General features: G+C 47.9%; 30 non-coding genes across 30 annotated transcripts; all 30 read right to left on the bottom strand.

Moving 5' to 3' along the window:
* Positions 1-328: 328 nt before the first annotated feature.
* LOC142718382 (U1 spliceosomal RNA) lies at positions 329-492 on the bottom strand. Its single transcript, XR_012872511.1, has one exon. It is a non-coding gene; the product is annotated as a U1 spliceosomal RNA (small nuclear RNA).
* A 465-nt stretch (positions 493-957) lies between these two features.
* LOC142720626 (U1 spliceosomal RNA) lies at positions 958-1,121 on the bottom strand. Its single transcript, XR_012873408.1, has one exon. It is a non-coding gene; the product is annotated as a U1 spliceosomal RNA (small nuclear RNA).
* Positions 1,122-1,596: 475 nt separating this feature from the next.
* LOC142718375 (U1 spliceosomal RNA) lies at positions 1,597-1,760 on the bottom strand. Its single transcript, XR_012872508.1, has one exon. It is a non-coding gene; the product is annotated as a U1 spliceosomal RNA (small nuclear RNA).
* Positions 1,761-2,218: 458 nt separating this feature from the next.
* LOC142720615 (U1 spliceosomal RNA) lies at positions 2,219-2,382 on the bottom strand. The gene has a single exon (XR_012873397.1). It is a non-coding gene; the product is annotated as a U1 spliceosomal RNA (small nuclear RNA).
* Positions 2,383-2,857: 475 nt separating this feature from the next.
* On the bottom strand, positions 2,858-3,021 carry LOC142720604 (U1 spliceosomal RNA). The gene has a single exon (XR_012873386.1). It is a non-coding gene; the product is annotated as a U1 spliceosomal RNA (small nuclear RNA).
* A 475-nt stretch (positions 3,022-3,496) lies between these two features.
* On the bottom strand, positions 3,497-3,660 carry LOC142720593 (U1 spliceosomal RNA). The gene has a single exon (XR_012873375.1). It is a non-coding gene; the product is annotated as a U1 spliceosomal RNA (small nuclear RNA).
* Positions 3,661-4,135: 475 nt separating this feature from the next.
* Positions 4,136-4,299, bottom strand: LOC142722082 (U1 spliceosomal RNA). Its single transcript, XR_012874416.1, has one exon. It is a non-coding gene; the product is annotated as a U1 spliceosomal RNA (small nuclear RNA).
* Positions 4,300-4,774: 475 nt separating this feature from the next.
* LOC142718353 (U1 spliceosomal RNA) lies at positions 4,775-4,938 on the bottom strand. The gene has a single exon (XR_012872487.1). It is a non-coding gene; the product is annotated as a U1 spliceosomal RNA (small nuclear RNA).
* Positions 4,939-5,403: 465 nt separating this feature from the next.
* LOC142720582 (U1 spliceosomal RNA) lies at positions 5,404-5,567 on the bottom strand. Its single transcript, XR_012873364.1, has one exon. It is a non-coding gene; the product is annotated as a U1 spliceosomal RNA (small nuclear RNA).
* Positions 5,568-6,042: 475 nt separating this feature from the next.
* Positions 6,043-6,206, bottom strand: LOC142718342 (U1 spliceosomal RNA). The gene has a single exon (XR_012872476.1). It is a non-coding gene; the product is annotated as a U1 spliceosomal RNA (small nuclear RNA).
* A 458-nt stretch (positions 6,207-6,664) lies between these two features.
* On the bottom strand, positions 6,665-6,828 carry LOC142720560 (U1 spliceosomal RNA). The gene has a single exon (XR_012873343.1). It is a non-coding gene; the product is annotated as a U1 spliceosomal RNA (small nuclear RNA).
* A 475-nt stretch (positions 6,829-7,303) lies between these two features.
* Positions 7,304-7,467, bottom strand: LOC142720549 (U1 spliceosomal RNA). The gene has a single exon (XR_012873332.1). It is a non-coding gene; the product is annotated as a U1 spliceosomal RNA (small nuclear RNA).
* A 475-nt stretch (positions 7,468-7,942) lies between these two features.
* LOC142722071 (U1 spliceosomal RNA) lies at positions 7,943-8,106 on the bottom strand. Its single transcript, XR_012874405.1, has one exon. It is a non-coding gene; the product is annotated as a U1 spliceosomal RNA (small nuclear RNA).
* A 475-nt stretch (positions 8,107-8,581) lies between these two features.
* On the bottom strand, positions 8,582-8,745 carry LOC142718331 (U1 spliceosomal RNA). The gene has a single exon (XR_012872465.1). It is a non-coding gene; the product is annotated as a U1 spliceosomal RNA (small nuclear RNA).
* A 465-nt stretch (positions 8,746-9,210) lies between these two features.
* Positions 9,211-9,374, bottom strand: LOC142720538 (U1 spliceosomal RNA). The gene has a single exon (XR_012873321.1). It is a non-coding gene; the product is annotated as a U1 spliceosomal RNA (small nuclear RNA).
* Positions 9,375-9,849: 475 nt separating this feature from the next.
* LOC142718320 (U1 spliceosomal RNA) lies at positions 9,850-10,013 on the bottom strand. Its single transcript, XR_012872454.1, has one exon. It is a non-coding gene; the product is annotated as a U1 spliceosomal RNA (small nuclear RNA).
* Positions 10,014-10,471: 458 nt separating this feature from the next.
* On the bottom strand, positions 10,472-10,635 carry LOC142720527 (U1 spliceosomal RNA). Its single transcript, XR_012873310.1, has one exon. It is a non-coding gene; the product is annotated as a U1 spliceosomal RNA (small nuclear RNA).
* A 475-nt stretch (positions 10,636-11,110) lies between these two features.
* LOC142720516 (U1 spliceosomal RNA) lies at positions 11,111-11,274 on the bottom strand. Its single transcript, XR_012873301.1, has one exon. It is a non-coding gene; the product is annotated as a U1 spliceosomal RNA (small nuclear RNA).
* Positions 11,275-11,749: 475 nt separating this feature from the next.
* LOC142720505 (U1 spliceosomal RNA) lies at positions 11,750-11,913 on the bottom strand. Its single transcript, XR_012873292.1, has one exon. It is a non-coding gene; the product is annotated as a U1 spliceosomal RNA (small nuclear RNA).
* Positions 11,914-12,506: 593 nt separating this feature from the next.
* LOC142718856 (U1 spliceosomal RNA) lies at positions 12,507-12,670 on the bottom strand. Its single transcript, XR_012872578.1, has one exon. It is a non-coding gene; the product is annotated as a U1 spliceosomal RNA (small nuclear RNA).
* Positions 12,671-13,145: 475 nt separating this feature from the next.
* On the bottom strand, positions 13,146-13,309 carry LOC142720494 (U1 spliceosomal RNA). Its single transcript, XR_012873281.1, has one exon. It is a non-coding gene; the product is annotated as a U1 spliceosomal RNA (small nuclear RNA).
* Positions 13,310-13,784: 475 nt separating this feature from the next.
* On the bottom strand, positions 13,785-13,948 carry LOC142720483 (U1 spliceosomal RNA). Its single transcript, XR_012873270.1, has one exon. It is a non-coding gene; the product is annotated as a U1 spliceosomal RNA (small nuclear RNA).
* Positions 13,949-14,423: 475 nt separating this feature from the next.
* On the bottom strand, positions 14,424-14,587 carry LOC142720472 (U1 spliceosomal RNA). Its single transcript, XR_012873259.1, has one exon. It is a non-coding gene; the product is annotated as a U1 spliceosomal RNA (small nuclear RNA).
* A 593-nt stretch (positions 14,588-15,180) lies between these two features.
* LOC142718845 (U1 spliceosomal RNA) lies at positions 15,181-15,344 on the bottom strand. The gene has a single exon (XR_012872577.1). It is a non-coding gene; the product is annotated as a U1 spliceosomal RNA (small nuclear RNA).
* Positions 15,345-15,815: 471 nt separating this feature from the next.
* LOC142720461 (U1 spliceosomal RNA) lies at positions 15,816-15,979 on the bottom strand. Its single transcript, XR_012873253.1, has one exon. It is a non-coding gene; the product is annotated as a U1 spliceosomal RNA (small nuclear RNA).
* Positions 15,980-16,454: 475 nt separating this feature from the next.
* Positions 16,455-16,618, bottom strand: LOC142720439 (U1 spliceosomal RNA). Its single transcript, XR_012873232.1, has one exon. It is a non-coding gene; the product is annotated as a U1 spliceosomal RNA (small nuclear RNA).
* A 467-nt stretch (positions 16,619-17,085) lies between these two features.
* Positions 17,086-17,249, bottom strand: LOC142720428 (U1 spliceosomal RNA). Its single transcript, XR_012873221.1, has one exon. It is a non-coding gene; the product is annotated as a U1 spliceosomal RNA (small nuclear RNA).
* A 475-nt stretch (positions 17,250-17,724) lies between these two features.
* LOC142718309 (U1 spliceosomal RNA) lies at positions 17,725-17,888 on the bottom strand. Its single transcript, XR_012872443.1, has one exon. It is a non-coding gene; the product is annotated as a U1 spliceosomal RNA (small nuclear RNA).
* Positions 17,889-18,363: 475 nt separating this feature from the next.
* On the bottom strand, positions 18,364-18,527 carry LOC142720417 (U1 spliceosomal RNA). Its single transcript, XR_012873210.1, has one exon. It is a non-coding gene; the product is annotated as a U1 spliceosomal RNA (small nuclear RNA).
* A 475-nt stretch (positions 18,528-19,002) lies between these two features.
* LOC142720406 (U1 spliceosomal RNA) lies at positions 19,003-19,166 on the bottom strand. The gene has a single exon (XR_012873200.1). It is a non-coding gene; the product is annotated as a U1 spliceosomal RNA (small nuclear RNA).
* Positions 19,167-19,724: the final 558 nt, after the last annotated feature.

Genomic DNA, 19,724 nt, shown 5'->3' with positions numbered 1-19,724 from the left:
CAGTGGTCAAATCACAAGCATACAGTATACCGTCAACCAGCCCAATCAATCAATATCTTTGACACAGGCTCAAAGTAGCACAACATAGTACAGCAAAGGCACAGGTCCTACACTTTACGTTACACTCTGCACTAACATTGAGATAAAGCATCACATAGGAAAGCCACAAAACCAAAGGCAGCTGATAAGGGAGAGAGGAGTATCCAATCCTCTTGGCCACCCAGAGGTCAATTGATGGCTGGCTCGCTCGATCGATCGATCTAGCAAGTATCTCTGACTAGTAATAGTCAGCATTGAATAATAAGCACTGTTTTTCACCAGAGTAAATCAGGGGAAAGCGCGAACGCAGTCCCCCACTACCACAAATTATGCAGTCGAGTTTCCCACATTTGGGGAAATCGCAGGGGTCAGCACACCCGAAGTGCAATGGATGAGCCTCACCCTGGGAGAACCACCTTAGTGATCATGGTATCTCCCCTGCCAGGTAAGTATGAGTTGCATAGCGCCTGCCAGACAGGCTCCCCTCACAAGAGGCCCTACTAAGTCGCTGAGGATTTTTCCTGGTTTTTGGTCCGAAGCAGGCCAAAGATCACCTGTCTGCATCCACCTTTTTGGATTGAAAGCAGCTTTGTTAACAATCAGTGGTCAAATCACAAGCATACAGTATACCGTCAACCAGCCCAATCAATCAATATCTTTGACACAGGCTCAAAGTAGCACAACATAGGCACAGGTCCTACACTTTACGTTACACTCTGCACTAACATTGAGATAAAGCATCACATAGGAAAGCCACAAAACCAAAGGCAGCTGATAAGGGAGAGAGGAGTATCCAATCCTCTTGGCCACCCAGAGGTCAATTGATGGCTGGCTCGCTCGATCGATCGATCTAGCAAGTATCTCTGACTAGTAATAGTCAGCATTGAATAATAAGCACTGTTTTTCACCAGAGTAAATCAGGGGAAAGCGCGAACGCAGTCCCCCACTACCACAAATTATGCAGTCGAGTTTCCCGCATTTGGGGAAATCGCAGGGGTCAGCACACCCGAAGTGCAATGGATGAGCCTCACCCTGGGAGAACCACCTTAGTGATCATGGTATCTCCCCTGCCAGGTAAGTATGAGTTGCATAGCGCCTGCCAGACAGGCTCCCCTCACAAGAGGCCCTACTAAGTCGCTGAGGATTTTTCCTGGTTTTTGGTCCGAAGCAGGCCAAAGATCACCTGTCTGCATCCACCTTTTTGGATTGAAAGCAGCTTTGTTAACAATCAGTGGTCAAATCACAAGCATACAGTATACCGTCAACCAGCCCAATCAATCAATATCTTTGACACAGGCTCAAAGTAGCACAACATAGTACAGCAAAGGCACAGGTCCTACACTTTACGTTACACTCTGCACTAACATTGAGATAAAGCATCACATAGGAAAGCCACAAAACCAAAGGCAGCTGATAAGGGAGAGAGGAGTATCCAATCCTCTTGGCCACCCAGAGGTCAATTGATGGCTGGCTCGCTCGATCGATCGATCTAGCAAGTATCTCTGACTAGTAATAGTCAGCATTGAATAATAAGCACTGTTTTTCACCAGAGTAAATCAGGGGAAAGCGCGAACGCAGTCCCCCACTACCACAAATTATGCAGTCGAGTTTCCCACATTTGGGGAAATCGCAGGGGTCAGCACACCCGAAGTGCAATGGATGAGCCTCACCCTGGGAGAACCACCTTAGTGATCATGGTATCTCCCCTGCCAGGTAAGTATGAGTTGCATAGCGCCTGCCAGACAGGCTCCCCTCACAAGAGGCCCTACTAAGTCGCTGAGGATTTTTCCTGGTTTTTGGTCCGAAGCAGGCCAAAGATCACCTGTCTGCATCCACCTTTTTGGATTGAAAGCAGCTTTGTTAACAATCAGTGGTCAAATCACAAGCATACAGTATACCGTCAACCAGCCCAATCAATCAATATCTTTGACACAGGCTCAAAGTAGCACAACATAGGCACAGGTCCTACACTTTACGTTACACTCTGCACTAACATTGAGATAAAGCATCACATAGGAAAGCCACAAAACCAAAGGCAGCTGATAAGGGAGTATCCAATCCTCTTGGCCACCCAGAGGTCAATTGATGGCTGGCTAGCTCGATCGATCGATCTAGCAAGTATCTCTGACTAGTAATAGTCAGCATTGAATAATAAGCACTGTTTTTCACCAGAGTAAATCAGGGGAAAGCGCGAACGCAGTCCCCCACTACCACAAATTATGCAGTCGAGTTTCCCGCATTTGGGGAAATCGCAGGGGTCAGCACACCCGAAGTGCAATGGATGAGCCTCACCCTGGGAGAACCACCTTAGTGATCATGGTATCTCCCCTGCCAGGTAAGTATGAGTTGCATAGCGCCTGCCAGACAGGCTCCCCTCACAAGAGGCCCTACTAAGTCGCTGAGGATTTTTCCTGGTTTTTGGTCCGAAGCAGGCCAAAGATCACCTGTCTGCATCCACCTTTTTGGATTGAAAGCAGCTTTGTTAACAATCAGTGGTCAAATCACAAGCATACAGTATACCGTCAACCAGCCCAATCAATCAATATCTTTGACACAGGCTCAAAGTAGCACAACATAGTACAGCAAAGGCACAGGTCCTACACTTTACGTTACACTCTGCACTAACATTGAGATAAAGCATCACATAGGAAAGCCACAAAACCAAAGGCAGCTGATAAGGGAGAGAGGAGTATCCAATCCTCTTGGCCACCCAGAGGTCAATTGATGGCTGGCTCGCTCGATCGATCGATCTAGCAAGTATCTCTGACTAGTAATAGTCAGCATTGATTAATAAGCACTGTTTTTCACCAGAGTAAATCAGGGGAAAGCGCGAACGCAGTCCCCCACTACCACAAATTATGCAGTCGAGTTTCCCGCATTTGGGGAAATCGCAGGGGTCAGCACACCCGAAGTGCAATGGATGAGCCTCACCCTGGGAGAACCACCTTAGTGATCATGGTATCTCCCCTGCCAGGTAAGTATGAGTTGCATAGCGCCTGCCAGACAGGCTCCCCTCACAAGAGGCCCTACTAAGTCGCTGAGGATTTTTCCTGGTTTTTGGTCCGAAGCAGGCCAAAGATCACCTGTCTGGATCCACCTTTTTGGATTGAAAGCAGCTTTGTTAACAATCAGTGGTCAAATCACAAGCATACAGTATACCGTCAACCAGCCCAATCAATCAATATCTTTGACACAGGCTCAAAGTAGCACAACATAGTACAGCAAAGGCACAGGTCCTACACTTTACGTTACACTCTGCACTAACATTGAGATAAAGCATCACATAGGAAAGCCACAAAACCAAAGGCAGCTGATAAGGGAGAGAGGAGTATCCAATCCTCTTGGCCACCCAGAGGTCAATTGATGGCTGGCTCGCTCGATCGATCGATCTAGCAAGTATCTCTGACTAGTAATAGTCAGCATTGATTAATAAGCACTGTTTTTCACCAGAGTAAATCAGGGGAAAGCGCGAACGCAGTCCCCCACTACCACAAATTATGCAGTCGAGTTTCCCGCATTTGGGGAAATCGCAGGGGTCAGCACACCCGAAGTGCAATGGATGAGCCTCACCCTGGGAGAACCACCTTAGTGATCATGGTATCTCCCCTGCCAGGTAAGTATGAGTTGCATAGCGCCTGCCAGACAGGCTCCCCTCACAAGAGGCCCTACTAAGTCGCTGAGGATTTTTCCTGGTTTTTGGTCCGAAGCAGGCCAAAGATCACCTGTCTGCATCCACCTTTTTGGATTGAAAGCAGCTTTGTTAACAATCAGTGGTCAAATCACAAGCATACAGTATACCGTCAACCAGCCCAATCAATCAATATCTTTGACACAGGCTCAAAGTAGCACAACATAGTACAGCAAAGGCACAGGTCCTACACTTTACGTTACACTCTGCACTAACATTGAGATAAAGCATCACATAGGAAAGCCACAAAACCAAAGGCAGCTGATAAGGGAGAGAGGAGTATCCAATCCTCTTGGCCACCCAGAGGTCAATTGATGGCTGGCTCGCTCGATCGATCGATCTAGCAAGTATCTCTGACTAGTAATAGTCAGCATTGAATAATAAGCACTGTTTTTCACCAGAGTAAATCAGGAGAAAGCGCGAACGCAGTCCCCCACTACCACAAATTATGCAGTCGAGTTTCCCGCATTTGGGGAAATCGCAGGGGTCAGCACACCCGAAGTGCAATGGATGAGCCTCACCCTGGGAGAACCACCTTAGTGATCATGGTATCTCCCCTGCCAGGTAAGTATGAGTTGCATAGCGCCTGCCAGACAGGCTCCCCTCACAAGAGGCCCTACTAAGTCGCTGAGGATTTTTCCTGGTTTTTGGTCCGAAGCAGGCCAAAGATCACCTGTCTGCATCCACCTTTTTGGATTGAAAGCAGCTTTGTTAACAATCAGTGGTCAAATCACAAGCATACAGTATACCGTCAACCAGCCCAATCAATCAATATCTTTGACACAGGCTCAAAGTAGCACAACATAGTACAGCAAAGGCACAGGTCCTACACTTTACGTTACACTCTGCACTAACATTGAGATAAAGCATCACATAGGAAAGCCACAAAACCAAAGGCAGCTGATAAGGGAGAGAGGAGTATCCAATCCTCTTGGCCACCCAGAGGTCAATTGATGGCTGGCTCGCTCGATCGATCGATCTAGCAAGTATCTCTGACTAGTAATAGTCAGCATTGAATAATAAGCACTGTTTTTCACCAGAGTAAATCAGGGGAAAGCGCGAACGCAGTCCCCCACTACCACAAATTATGCAGTCGAGTTTCCCACATTTGGGGAAATCGCAGGGGTCAGCACACCCGAAGTGCAATGGATGAGCCTCACCCTGGGAGAACCACCTTAGTGATCATGGTATCTCCCCTGCCAGGTAAGTATGAGTTGCATAGCGCCTGCCAGACAGGCTCCCCTCACAAGAGGCCCTACTAAGTCGCTGAGGATTTTTCCTGGTTTTTGGTCCGAAGCAGGCCAAAGATCACCTGTCTGCATCCACCTTTTTGGATTGAAAGCAGCTTTGTTAACAATCAGTGGTCAAATCACAAGCATACAGTATACCGTCAACCAGCCCAATCAATCAATATCTTTGACACAGGCTCAAAGTAGCACAACATAGGCACAGGTCCTACACTTTACGTTACACTCTGCACTAACATTGAGATAAAGCATCACATAGGAAAGCCACAAAACCAAAGGCAGCTGATAAGGGAGAGAGGAGTATCCAATCCTCTTGGCCACCCAGAGGTCAATTGATGGCTGGCTCGCTCGATCGATCGATCTAGCAAGTATCTCTGACTAGTAATAGTCAGCATTGAATAATAAGCACTGTTTTTCACCAGAGTAAATCAGGGGAAAGCGCGAACGCAGTCCCCCACTACCACAAATTATGCAGTCGAGTTTCCCGCATTTGGGGAAATCGCAGGGGTCAGCACACCCGAAGTGCAATGGATGAGCCTCACCCTGGGAGAACCACCTTAGTGATCATGGTATCTCCCCTGCCAGGTAAGTATGAGTTGCATAGCGCCTGCCAGACAGGCTCCCCTCACAAGAGGCCCTACTAAGTCGCTGAGGATTTTTCCTGGTTTTTGGTCCGAAGCAGGCCAAAGATCACCTGTCTGCATCCACCTTTTTGGATTGAAAGCAGCTTTGTTAACAATCAGTGGTCAAATCACAAGCATACAGTATACCGTCAACCAGCCCAATCAATCAATATCTTTGACACAGGCTCAAAGTAGCACAACATAGTACAGCAAAGGCACAGGTCCTACACTTTACGTTACACTCTGCACTAACATTGAGATAAAGCATCACATAGGAAAGCCACAAAACCAAAGGCAGCTGATAAGGGAGAGAGGAGTATCCAATCCTCTTGGCCACCCAGAGGTCAATTGATGGCTGGCTCGCTCGATCGATCGATCTAGCAAGTATCTCTGACTAGTAATAGTCAGCATTGAATAATAAGCACTGTTTTTCACCAGAGTAAATCAGGGGAAAGCGCGAACGCAGTCCCCCACTACCACAAATTATGCAGTCGAGTTTCCCACATTTGGGGAAATCGCAGGGGTCAGCACACCCGAAGTGCAATGGATGAGCCTCACCCTGGGAGAACCACCTTAGTGATCATGGTATCTCCCCTGCCAGGTAAGTATGAGTTGCATAGCGCCTGCCAGACAGGCTCCCCTCACAAGAGGCCCTACTAAGTCGCTGAGGATTTTTCCTGGTTTTTGGTCCGAAGCAGGCCAAAGATCACCTGTCTGCATCCACCTTTTTGGATTGAAAGCAGCTTTGTTAACAATCAGTGGTCAAATCACAAGCATACAGTATACCGTCAACCAGCCCAATCAATCAATATCTTTGACACAGGCTCAAAGTAGCACAACATAGGCACAGGTCCTACACTTTACGTTACACTCTGCACTAAAATTGAGATAAAGCATCACATAGGAAAGCCACAAAACCAAAGGCAGCTGATAAGGGAGTATCCAATCCTCTTGGCCACCCAGAGGTCAATTGATGGCTGGCTAGCTCGATCGATCGATCTAGCAAGTATCTCTGACTAGTAATAGTCAGCATTGAATAATAAGCACTGTTTTTCACCAGAGTAAATCAGGGGAAAGCGCGAACGCAGTCCCCCACTACCACAAATTATGCAGTCGAGTTTCCCGCATTTGGGGAAATCGCAGGGGTCAGCACACCCGAAGTGCAATGGATGAGCCTCACCCTGGGAGAACCACCTTAGTGATCATGGTATCTCCCCTGCCAGGTAAGTATGAGTTGCATAGCGCCTGCCAGACAGGCTCCCCTCACAAGAGGCCCTACTAAGTCGCTGAGGATTTTTCCTGGTTTTTGGTCCGAAGCAGGCCAAAGATCACCTGTCTGCATCCACCTTTTTGGATTGAAAGCAGCTTTGTTAACAATCAGTGGTCAAATCACAAGCATACAGTATACCGTCAACCAGCCCAATCAATCAATATCTTTGACACAGGCTCAAAGTAGCACAACATAGTACAGCAAAGGCACAGGTCCTACACTTTACGTTACACTCTGCACTAACATTGAGATAAAGCATCACATAGGAAAGCCACAAAACCAAAGGCAGCTGATAAGGGAGAGAGGAGTATCCAATCCTCTTGGCCACCCAGAGGTCAATTGATGGCTGGCTCGCTCGATCGATCGATCTAGCAAGTATCTCTGACTAGTAATAGTCAGCATTGATTAATAAGCACTGTTTTTCACCAGAGTAAATCAGGGGAAAGCGCGAACGCAGTCCCCCACTACCACAAATTATGCAGTCGAGTTTCCCGCATTTGGGGAAATCGCAGGGGTCAGCACACCCGAAGTGCAATGGATGAGCCTCACCCTGGGAGAACCACCTTAGTGATCATGGTATCTCCCCTGCCAGGTAAGTATGAGTTGCATAGCGCCTGCCAGACAGGCTCCCCTCACAAGAGGCCCTACTAAGTCGCTGAGGATTTTTCCTGGTTTTTGGTCCGAAGCAGGCCAAAGATCACCTGTCTGCATCCACCTTTTTGGATTGAAAGCAGCTTTGTTAACAATCAGTGGTCAAATCACAAGCATACAGTATACCGTCAACCAGCCCAATCAATCAATATCTTTGACACAGGCTCAAAGTAGCACAACATAGTACAGCAAAGGCACAGGTCCTACACTTTACGTTACACTCTGCACTAACATTGAGATAAAGCATCACATAGGAAAGCCACAAAACCAAAGGCAGCTGATAAGGGAGAGAGGAGTATCCAATCCTCTTGGCCACCCAGAGGTCAATTGATGGCTGGCTCGCTCGATCGATCGATCTAGCAAGTATCTCTGACTAGTAATAGTCAGCATTGAATAATAAGCACTGTTTTTCACCAGAGTAAATCAGGAGAAAGCGCGAACGCAGTCCCCCACTACCACAAATTATGCAGTCGAGTTTCCCGCATTTGGGGAAATCGCAGGGGTCAGCACACCCGAAGTGCAATGGATGAGCCTCACCCTGGGAGAACCACCTTAGTGATCATGGTATCTCCCCTGCCAGGTAAGTATGAGTTGCATAGCGCCTGCCAGACAGGCTCCCCTCACAAGAGGCCCTACTAAGTCGCTGAGGATTTTTCCTGGTTTTTGGTCCGAAGCAGGCCAAAGATCACCTGTCTGCATCCACCTTTTTGGATTGAAAGCAGCTTTGTTAACAATCAGTGGTCAAATCACAAGCATACAGTATACCGTCAACCAGCCCAATCAATCAATATCTTTGACACAGGCTCAAAGTAGCACAACATAGTACAGCAAAGGCACAGGTCCTACACTTTACGTTACACTCTGCACTAACATTGAGATAAAGCATCACATAGGAAAGCCACAAAACCAAAGGCAGCTGATAAGGGAGAGAGGAGTATCCAATCCTCTTGGCCACCCAGAGGTCAATTGATGGCTGGCTCGCTCGATCGATCGATCTAGCAAGTATCTCTGACTAGTAATAGTCAGCATTGAATAATAAGCACTGTTTTTCACCAGAGTAAATCAGGGGAAAGCGCGAACGCAGTCCCCCACTACCACAAATTATGCAGTCGAGTTTCCCACATTTGGGGAAATCGCAGGGGTCAGCACACCCGAAGTGCAATGGATGAGCCTCACCCTGGGAGAACCACCTTAGTGATCATGGTATCTCCCCTGCCAGGTAAGTATGAGTTGCATAGCGCCTGCCAGACAGGCTCCCCTCACAAGAGGCCCTACTAAGTCGCTGAGGATTTTTCCTGGTTTTTGGTCCGAAGCAGGCCAAAGATCACCTGTCTGCATCCACCTTTTTGGATTGAAAGCAGCTTTGTTAACAATCAGTGGTCAAATCACAAGCATACAGTATACCGTCAACCAGCCCAATCAATCAATATCTTTGACACAGGCTCAAAGTAGCACAACATAGGCACAGGTCCTACACTTTACGTTACACTCTGCACTAACATTGAGATAAAGCATCACATAGGAAAGCCACAAAACCAAAGGCAGCTGATAAGGGAGAGAGGAGTATCCAATCCTCTTGGCCACCCAGAGGTCAATTGATGGCTGGCTCGCTCGATCGATCGATCTAGCAAGTATCTCTGACTAGTAATAGTCAGCATTGAATAATAAGCACTGTTTTTCACCAGAGTAAATCAGGGGAAAGCGCGAACGCAGTCCCCCACTACCACAAATTATGCAGTCGAGTTTCCCGCATTTGGGGAAATCGCAGGGGTCAGCACACCCGAAGTGCAATGGATGAGCCTCACCCTGGGAGAACCACCTTAGTGATCATGGTATCTCCCCTGCCAGGTAAGTATGAGTTGCATAGCGCCTGCCAGACAGGCTCCCCTCACAAGAGGCCCTACTAAGTCGCTGAGGATTTTTCCTGGTTTTTGGTCCGAAGCAGGCCAAAGATCACCTGTCTGCATCCACCTTTTTGGATTGAAAGCAGCTTTGTTAACAATCAGTGGTCAAATCACAAGCATACAGTATACCGTCAACCAGCCCAATCAATCAATATCTTTGACACAGGCTCAAAGTAGCACAACATAGTACAGCAAAGGCACAGGTCCTACACTTTACGTTACACTCTGCACTAACATTGAGATAAAGCATCACATAGGAAAGCCACAAAACCAAAGGCAGCTGATAAGGGAGAGAGGAGTATCCAATCCTCTTGGCCACCCAGAGGTCAATTGATGGCTGGCTCGCTCGATCGATCGATCTAGCAAGTATCTCTGACTAGTAATAGTCAGCATTGAATAATAAGCACTGTTTTTCACCAGAGTAAATCAGGGGAAAGCGCGAACGCAGTCCCCCACTACCACAAATTATGCAGTCGAGTTTCCCACATTTGGGGAAATCGCAGGGGTCAGCACACCCGAAGTGCAATGGATGAGCCTCACCCTGGGAGAACCACCTTAGTGATCATGGTATCTCCCCTGCCAGGTAAGTATGAGTTGCATAGCGCCTGCCAGACAGGCTCCCCTCACAAGAGGCCCTACTAAGTCGCTGAGGATTTTTCCTGGTTTTTGGTCCGAAGCAGGCCAAAGATCACCTGTCTGCATCCACCTTTTTGGATTGAAAGCAGCTTTGTTAACAATCAGTGGTCAAATCACAAGCATACAGTATACCGTCAACCAGCCCAATCAATCAATATCTTTGACACAGGCTCAAAGTAGCACAACATAGGCACAGGTCCTACACTTTACGTTACACTCTGCACTAACATTGAGATAAAGCATCACATAGGAAAGCCACAAAACCAAAGGCAGCTGATAAGGGAGTATCCAATCCTCTTGGCCACCCAGAGGTCAATTGATGGCTGGCTAGCTCGATCGATCGATCTAGCAAGTATCTCTGACTAGTAATAGTCAGCATTGAATAATAAGCACTGTTTTTCACCAGAGTAAATCAGGGGAAAGCGCGAACGCAGTCCCCCACTACCACAAATTATGCAGTCGAGTTTCCCGCATTTGGGGAAATCGCAGGGGTCAGCACACCCGAAGTGCAATGGATGAGCCTCACCCTGGGAGAACCACCTTAGTGATCATGGTATCTCCCCTGCCAGGTAAGTATGAGTTGCATAGCGCCTGCCAGACAGGCTCCCCTCACAAGAGGCCCTACTAAGTCGCTGAGGATTTTTCCTGGTTTTTGGTCCGAAGCAGGCCAAAGATCACCTGTCTGCATCCACCTTTTTGGATTGAAAGCAGCTTTGTTAACAATCAGTGGTCAAATCACAAGCATACAGTATACCGTCAACCAGCCCAATCAATCAATATCTTTGACACAGGCTCAAAGTAGCACAACATAGTACAGCAAAGGCACAGGTCCTACACTTTACGTTACACTCTGCACTAACATTGAGATAAAGCATCACATAGGAAAGCCACAAAACCAAAGGCAGCTGATAAGGGAGAGAGGAGTATCCAATCCTCTTGGCCACCCAGAGGTCAATTGATGGCTGGCTCGCTCGATCGATCGATCTAGCAAGTATCTCTGACTAGTAATAGTCAGCATTGATTAATAAGCACTGTTTTTCACCAGAGTAAATCAGGGGAAAGCGCGAACGCAGTCCCCCACTACCACAAATTATGCAGTCGAGTTTCCCGCATTTGGGGAAATCGCAGGGGTCAGCACACCCGAAGTGCAATGGATGAGCCTCACCCTGGGAGAACCACCTTAGTGATCATGGTATCTCCCCTGCCAGGTAAGTATGAGTTGCATAGCGCCTGCCAGACAGGCTCCCCTCACAAGAGGCCCTACTAAGTCGCTGAGGATTTTTCCTGGTTTTTGGTCCGAAGCAGGCCAAAGATCACCTGTCTGCATCCACCTTTTTGGATTGAAAGCAGCTTTGTTAACAATCAGTGGTCAAATCACAAGCATACAGTATACCGTCAACCAGCCCAATCAATCAATATCTTTGACACAGGCTCAAAGTAGCACAACATAGTACAGCAAAGGCACAGGTCCTACACTTTACGTTACACTCTGCACTAACATTGAGATAAAGCATCACATAGGAAAGCCACAAAACCAAAGGCAGCTGATAAGGGAGAGAGGAGTATCCAATCCTCTTGGCCACCCAGAGGTCAATTGATGGCTGGCTCGCTCGATCGATCGATCTAGCAAGTATCTCTGACTAGTAATAGTCAGCATTGATTAATAAGCACTGTTTTTCACCAGAGTAAATCAGGGGAAAGCGCGAACGCAGTCCCCCACTACCACAAATTATGCAGTCGAGTTTCCCGCATTTGGGGAAATCGCAGGGGTCAGCACACCCGAAGTGCAATGGATGAGCCTCACCCTGGGAGAACCACCTTAGTGATCATGGTATCTCCCCTGCCAGGTAAGTATGAGTTGCATAGCGCCTGCCAGACAGGCTCCCCTCACAAGAGGCCCTACTAAGTCGCTGAGGATTTTTCCTGGTTTTTGGTCCGAAGCAGGCCAAAGATCACCTGTCTGGATCCAACTGCGCCAAAAAACGGATGCACCTCATTGTACGGAGCCAGGGGTGTGCAGGCACCCCAAATTCCATAAGACACAGGCTCAAGTCTAAGCACTTCCAAGATGCACAGCAACCAGGGTATTAGCATATGGGGCGGCGGCTTCTGGTCAGAGCATTGCCGTGCCGATGAAGCAGTCCCCACATTTGCATGCCGTCACCTGTGAGACAGAGAGGAAGGATAGGTTAGGTTAGGGAAAGGCTCGCCATGCCCTGACTTCTCGAAGCCCAGCAGAAAAAGAAACTTCACTGATCACACTGTTGTTCATCCACGAGGGGGAGACAAAGGCTGCGTATACAGCTAAATATAAAGAGATAATGTACCACATTTTGGATTGAAAAACAGCTTTGTTGACAATCGGTGGTTAAATCACAAGCATACAAGTACCTCTGACTAGTAACAGTCAGCATTGAATAATAAGCACTGTTTTTCACCAGAGTAAATCAGGGGAAAGCGCGAACGCAGTCCCCCACTACCACAAATTATGCAGTCGAGTTTCCCGCATTTGGGGAAATCGCAGGGGTCAGCACACCCAAAGTGCAATGGATGAGCCTCACCCTGGGAGAACCACCTTAATGATCATGGTATCTCCCCTGCCAGGTAAGTATGAGTTGCATAGCGCCTGCCAGACAGGCTCCCCTCACAAGAGGCCCTACTAAGTCGCTGAGGATTTTTCCTGGTTTTTGGTCCGAAGCAGGCCAAAGATCACCTGTCTGCATCCACCTTTTTGGATTGAAAGCAGCTTTGTTAACAATCAGTGGTCAAATCACAAGCATACAGTATACCGTCAACCAGCCCAATCAATCAATATCTTTGACACAGGCTCAAAGTAGCACAACATAGTACAGCAAAGGCACAGGTCCTACACTTTACGTTACACTCTGCACTAACATTGAGATAAAGCATCACATAGGAAAGCCACAAAACCAAAGGCAGCTGATAAGGGAGAGAGGAGTATCCAATCCTCTTGGCCACCCAGAGGTCAATTGATGGCTGGCTCGCTCGATCGATCGATCTAGCAAGTATCTCTGACTAGTAATAGTCAGCATTGAATAATAAGCACTGTTTTTCACCAGAGTAAATCAGGGGAAAGCGCGAACGCAGTCCCCCACTACCACAAATTATGCAGTCGAGTTTCCCGCATTTGGGGAAATCGCAGGGGTCAGCACACCCGAAGTGCAATGGATGAGCCTCACCCTGGGAGAACCACCTTAGTGATCATGGTATCTCCCCTGCCAGGTAAGTATGAGTTGCATAGCGCCTGCCAGACAGGCTCCCCTCACAAGAGGCCCTACTAAGTCGCTGAGGATTTTTCCTGGTTTTTGGTCCGAAGCAGGCCAAAGATCACCTGTCTGCATCCACCTTTTTGGATTGAAAGCAGCTTTGTTAACAATCAGTGGTCAAATCACAAGCATACAGTATACCGTCAACCAGCCCAATCAATCAATATCTTTGACACAGGCTCAAAGTAGCACAACATAGTACAGCAAAGGCACAGGTCCTACACTTTACGTTACACTCTGCACTAACATTGAGATAAAGCATCACATAGGAAAGCCACAAAACCAAAGGCAGCTGATAAGGGAGAGAGGAGTATCCAATCCTCTTGGCCACCCAGAGGTCAATTGATGGCTGGCTCGCTCGATCGATCGATCTAGCAAGTATCTCTGACTAGTAATAGTCAGCATTGAATAATAAGCACTGTTTTTCACCAGAGTAAATCAGGGGAAAGCGCGAACGCAGTCCCCCACTACCACAAATTATGCAGTCGAGTTTCCCGCATTTGGGGAAATCGCAGGGGTCAGCACACCCGAAGTGCAATGGATGAGCCTCACCCTGGGAGAACCACCTTAGTGATCATGGTATCTCCCCTGCCAGGTAAGTATGAGTTGCATAGCGCCTGCCAGACAGGCTCCCCTCACAAGAGGCCCTACTAAGTCGCTGAGGATTTTTCCTGGTTTTTGGTCCGAAGCAGGCCAAAGATCACCTGTCTGCATCCACCTTTTTGGATTGAAAGCAGCTTTGTTAACAATCAGTGGTCAAATCACAAGCATACAGTATACCGTCAACCAGCCCAATCAATCAATATCTTTGACACAGGCTCAAAGTAGCACAACATAGTACAGCAAAGGCACAGGTCCTACACTTTACGTTACACTCTGCACTAACATTGAGATAAAGCATCACATAGGAAAGCCACAAAACCAAAGGCAGCTGATAAGGGAGAGAGGAGTATCCAATCCTCTTGGCCACCCAGAGGTCAATTGATGGCTGGCTCGCTCGATCGATCGATCTAGCAAGTATCTCTGACTAGTAATAGTCAGCATTGATTAATAAGCACTGTTTTTCACCAGAGTAAATCAGGGGAAAGCGCGAACGCAGTCCCCCACTACCACAAATTATGCAGTCGAGTTTCCCGCATTTGGGGAAATCGCAGGGGTCAGCACACCCGAAGTGCAATGGATGAGCCTCACCCTGGGAGAACCACCTTAGTGATCATGGTATCTCCCCTGCCAGGTAAGTATGAGTTGCATAGCGCCTGCCAGACAGGCTCCCCTCACAAGAGGCCCTACTAAGTCGCTGAGGATTTTTCCTGGTTTTTGGTCCGAAGCAGGCCAAAGATCACCTGTCTGGATCCAACTGCGCCAAAAAACGGATGCACCTCATTGTACGGAGCCAGGGGTGTGCAGGCACCCCAAATTCCATAAGACACAGGCTCAAGTCTAAGCACTTCCAAGATGCACAGCAACCAGGGTATTAGCATATGGGGCGGCGGCTTCTGGTCAGAGCATTGCCGTGCCGATGAAGCAGTCCCCACATTTGCATGCCGTCACCTGTGAGACAGAGAGGAAGGATAGGTTAGGTTAGGGAAAGGCTCGCCATGCCCTGACTTCTCGAAGCCCAGCAGAAAAAGAAACTTCACTGATCACACTGTTGTTCATCCACGAGGGGGAGACAAAGGCTGCGTATACAGCTAAATATAAAGAGATAATGTACCACATTTTGGATTGAAAAACAGCTTTGTTGACAATCGGTGGTTAAATCACAAGCATACAAGTACCTCTGACTAGTAACAGTCAGCATTGAATAATAAGCACTGTTTTTCACCAGAGTAAATCAGGGGAAAGCGCGAACGCAGTCCCCCACTACCACAAATTATGCAGTCGAGTTTCCCGCATTTGGGGAAATCGCAGGGGTCAGCACACCCAAAGTGCAATGGATGAGCCTCACCCTGGGAGAACCACCTTAATGATCATGGTATCTCCCCTGCCAGGTAAGTATGAGTTGCATAGCGCCTGCCAGACAGGCTCCCCTCACAAGAGGCCCTACTAAGTCGCTGAGGATTTTTCCTGGTTTTTGGTCCGAAGCAGGCCAAAGATCACCTGTCTGCATCCACCTTTTTGGATTGAAAGCAGCTTTGTTAACAATCAGTGGTCAAATCACAAGCATACAGTATACCGTCAACCAGCCCAATCAATCAATATCTTTGACACAGGCTCAAAGTAGCACAACATAGTACAGCAAAGGCACAGGTCCTACACTTTACGTTACACTCTGCACTAACATTGAGATAAAGCATCACATAGGAAAGCCACAAAACCAAAGGCAGCTGATAAGGGAGAGAGGAGTATCCAATCCTCTTGGCCACCCAGAGGTCAATTGATGGCTGGCTCGCTCGATCGATCTAGCAAGTATCTCTGACTAGTAATAGTCAGCATTGAATAATAAGCACTGTTTTTCACCAGAGTAAATCAGGGGAAAGCGCGAACGCAGTCCCCCACTACCACAAATTATGCAGTCGAGTTTCCCGCATTTGGGGAAATCGCAGGGGTCAGCACACCCGAAGTGCAATGGATGAGCCTCACCCTGGGAGAACCACCTTAGTGATCATGGTATCTCCCCTGCCAGGTAAGTATGAGTTGCATAGCGCCTGCCAGACAGGCTCCCCTCACAAGAGGCCCTACTAAGTCGCTGAGGATTTTTCCTGGTTTTTGGTCCGAAGCAGGCCAAAGATCACCTGTCTGCATCCACCTTTTTGGATTGAAAGCAGCTTTGTTAACAATCAGTGGTCAAATCACAAGCATACAGTATACCGTCAACCAGCCCAATCAATCAATATCTTTGACACAGGCTCAAAGTAGCACAACATAGTACAGCAAAGGCACAGGTCCTACACTTTACGTTACACTCTGCACTAACATTGAGATAAAGCATCACATAGGAAAGCCACAAAACCAAAGGCAGCTGATAAGGGAGAGAGGAGTATCCAATCCTCTTGGCCACCCAGAGGTCAATTGATGGCTGGCTCGCTCGATCGATCGATCTAGCAAGTATCTCTGACTAGTAATAGTCAGCATTGAATAATAAGCACTGTTTTTCACCAGAGTAAATCAGGGGAAAGCGCGAACGCAGTCCCCCACTACCACAAATTATGCAGTCGAGTTTCCCGCATTTGGGGAAATCGCAGGGGTCAGCACACCCGAAGTGCAATGGATGAGCCTCACCCTGGGAGAACCACCTTAGTGATCATGGTATCTCCCCTGCCAGGTAAGTATGAGTTGCATAGCGCCTGCCAGACAGGCTCCCCTCACAAGAGGCCCTACTAAGTCGCTGAGGATTTTTCCTGGTTTTTGGTCCGAAGCAGGCCAAAGATCACCTGTCTGCATCCACCTTTTTGGATTGAAAGCAGCTTTGTTAACAATCAGTGGTCAAATCACAAGCATACAGTATACCGTCAACCAGCCCAATCAATCAATATCTTTGACACAGGCTCAAAGTAGCACAACATAGTACAGCAAAGGCACAGGTCCTACACTTTACGTTACACTCTGCACTAACATTGAGATAAAGCATCACATAGGAAAGCCACAAAACCAAAGGCAGCTGATAAGGGAGAGAGGAGTATCCAATCCTCTTGGCCACCCAGAGGTCAATTGATGGCTGGCTCGCTCGATCTAGCAAGTATCTCTGACTAGTAATAGTCAGCATTGAATAATAAGCACTGTTTTTCACCAGAGTAAATCAGGGGAAAGCGCGAACGCAGTCCCCCACTACCACAAATTATGCAGTCGAGTTTCCCGCATTTGGGGAAATCGCAGGGGTCAGCACACCCGAAGTGCAATGGATGAGCCTCACCCTGGGAGAACCACCTTAGTGATCATGGTATCTCCCCTGCCAGGTAAGTATGAGTTGCATAGCGCCTGCCAGACAGGCTCCCCTCACAAGAGGCCCTACTAAGTCGCTGAGGATTTTTCCTGGTTTTTGGTCTGAAGCAGGCCAAAGATCACCTGTCTGCATCCACCTTTTTGGATTGAAAGCAGCTTTGTTAACAATCAGTGGTCAAATCACAAGCATACAGTATACCGTCAACCAGCCCAATCAATCAATATCTTTGACACAGGCTCAAAGTAGCACAACATAGTACAGCAAAGGCACAGGTCCTACACTTTACGTTACACTCTGCACTAACATTGAGATAAAGCATCACATAGGAAAGCCACAAAACCAAAGGCAGCTGATAAGGGAGAGAGGAGTATCCAATCCTCTTGGCCACCCAGAGGTCAATTGATGGCTGGCTCGCTCGATCGATCGATCTAGCAAGTATCTCTGACTAGTAATAGTCAGCATTGAATAATAAGCACTGTTTTTCACCAGAGTAAATCAGGGGAAAGCGCGAACGCAGTCCCCCACTACCACAAATTATGCAGTCGAGTTTCCCACATTTGGGGAAATCGCAGGGGTCAGCACACCCGAAGTGCAATGGATGAGCCTCACCCTGGGAGAACCACCTTAGTGATCATGGTATCTCCCCTGCCAGGTAAGTATGAGTTGCATAGCGCCTGCCAGACAGGCTCCCCTCACAAGAGGCCCTACTAAGTCGCTGAGGATTTTTCCTGGTTTTTGGTCCGAAGCAGGCCAAAGATCACCTGTCTGCATCCACCTTTTTGGATTGAAAGCAGCTTTGTTAACAATCAGTGGTCAAATCACAAGCATACAGTATACCGTCAACCAGCCCAATCAATCAATATCTTTGACACAGGCTCAAAGTAGCACAACATAGTACAGCAAAGGCACAGGTCCTACACTTTACGTTACACTCTGCACTAACATTGAGATAAAGCATCACATAGGAAAGCCACAAAACCAAAGGCAGCTGATAAGGGAGAGAGGAGTATCCAATCCTCTTGGCCACCCAGAGGTCAATTGATGGCTGGCTCGCTCGATCGATCGATCTAGCAAGTATCTCTGACTAGTAATAGTCAGCATTGATTAATAAGCACTGTTTTTCACCAGAGTAAATCAGGGGAAAGCGCGAACGCAGTCCCCCACTACCACAAATTATGCAGTCGAGTTTCCCGCATTTGGGGAAATCGCAGGGGTCAGCACACCCGAAGTGCAATGGATGAGCCTCACCCTGGGAGAACCACCTTAGTGATCATGGTATCTCCCCTGCCAGGTAAGTATGAGTTGCATAGCGCCTGCCAGACAGGCTCCCCTCACAAGAGGCCCTACTAAGTCGCTGAGGATTTTTCCTGGTTTTTGGTCCGAAGCAGGCCAAAGATCACCTGTCTGCATCCACCTTTTTGGATTGAAAGCAGCTTTGTTAACAATCAGTGGTCAAATCACAAGCATACAGTATACCGTCAACCAGCCCAATCAATCAATATCTTTGACACAGGCTCAAAGTAGCACAACATAGTACAGCAAAGGCACAGGTCCTACACTTTACGTTACACTCTGCACTAACATTGAGATAAAGCATCACATAGGAAAGCCACAAAACCAAAGGCAGCTGATAAGGGAGAGAGGAGTATCCAATCCTCTTGGCCACCCAGAGGTCAATTGATGGCTGGCTCGCTCGATCGATCGATCTAGCAAGTATCTCTGACTAGTAATAGTCAGCATTGATTAATAAGCACTGTTTTTCACCAGAGTAAATCAGGGGAAAGCGCGAACGCAGTCCCCCACTACCACAAATTATGCAGTCGAGTTTCCCGCATTTGGGGAAATCGCAGGGGTCAGCACACCCGAAGTGCAATGGATGAGCCTCACCCTGGGAGAACCACCTTAGTGATCATGGTATCTCCCCTGCCAGGTAAGTATGAGTTGCATAGCGCCTGCCAGACAGGCTCCCCTCACAAGAGGCCCTACTAAGTCGCTGAGGATTTTTCCTGGTTTTTGGTCCGAAGCAGGCCAAAGATCACCTGTCTGGATCCAACTGCGCCAAAAAACGGATGCACCTCATTGTACGGAGCCAGGGGTGTGCAGGCACCCCAAATTCCATAAGACACAGGCTCAAGTCTAAGCACTTCCAAGATGCACAGCAACCAGGGTATTAGCATATGGGGCGGCGGCTTCTGGTCAGAGCATTGCCGTGCCGATGAAGCAGTCCCCACATTTGCATGCCGTCACCTGTGAGACAGAGAGGAAGGATAGGTTAGGTTAGGGAAAGGCTCGCCATGCCCTGACTTCTCGAAGCCCAGCAGAAAAAGAAACTTCACTGATCACACTGTTGTTCATCCACGAGGGGGAGACAAAGGCTGCGTATACAGCTAAATATAAAGAGATAATGTACCACATTTTGGATTGAAAAACAGCTTTGTTGACAATCGGTGGTTAAATCACAAGCATACAAGTACCTCTGACTAGTAACAGTCAGCA

The sequence above is a fragment of the Rhinoderma darwinii genome, chromosome 1 (genome assembly GCF_050947455.1).
Source record: "Rhinoderma darwinii isolate aRhiDar2 chromosome 1, aRhiDar2.hap1, whole genome shotgun sequence".
Classification (NCBI taxonomy): domain Eukaryota; kingdom Metazoa; phylum Chordata; class Amphibia; order Anura; family Rhinodermatidae; genus Rhinoderma; species Rhinoderma darwinii.
The sequence above is the reverse complement of the archived record's forward strand: the minus strand, read 5'-3'. Positions and strand labels throughout refer to the sequence as shown.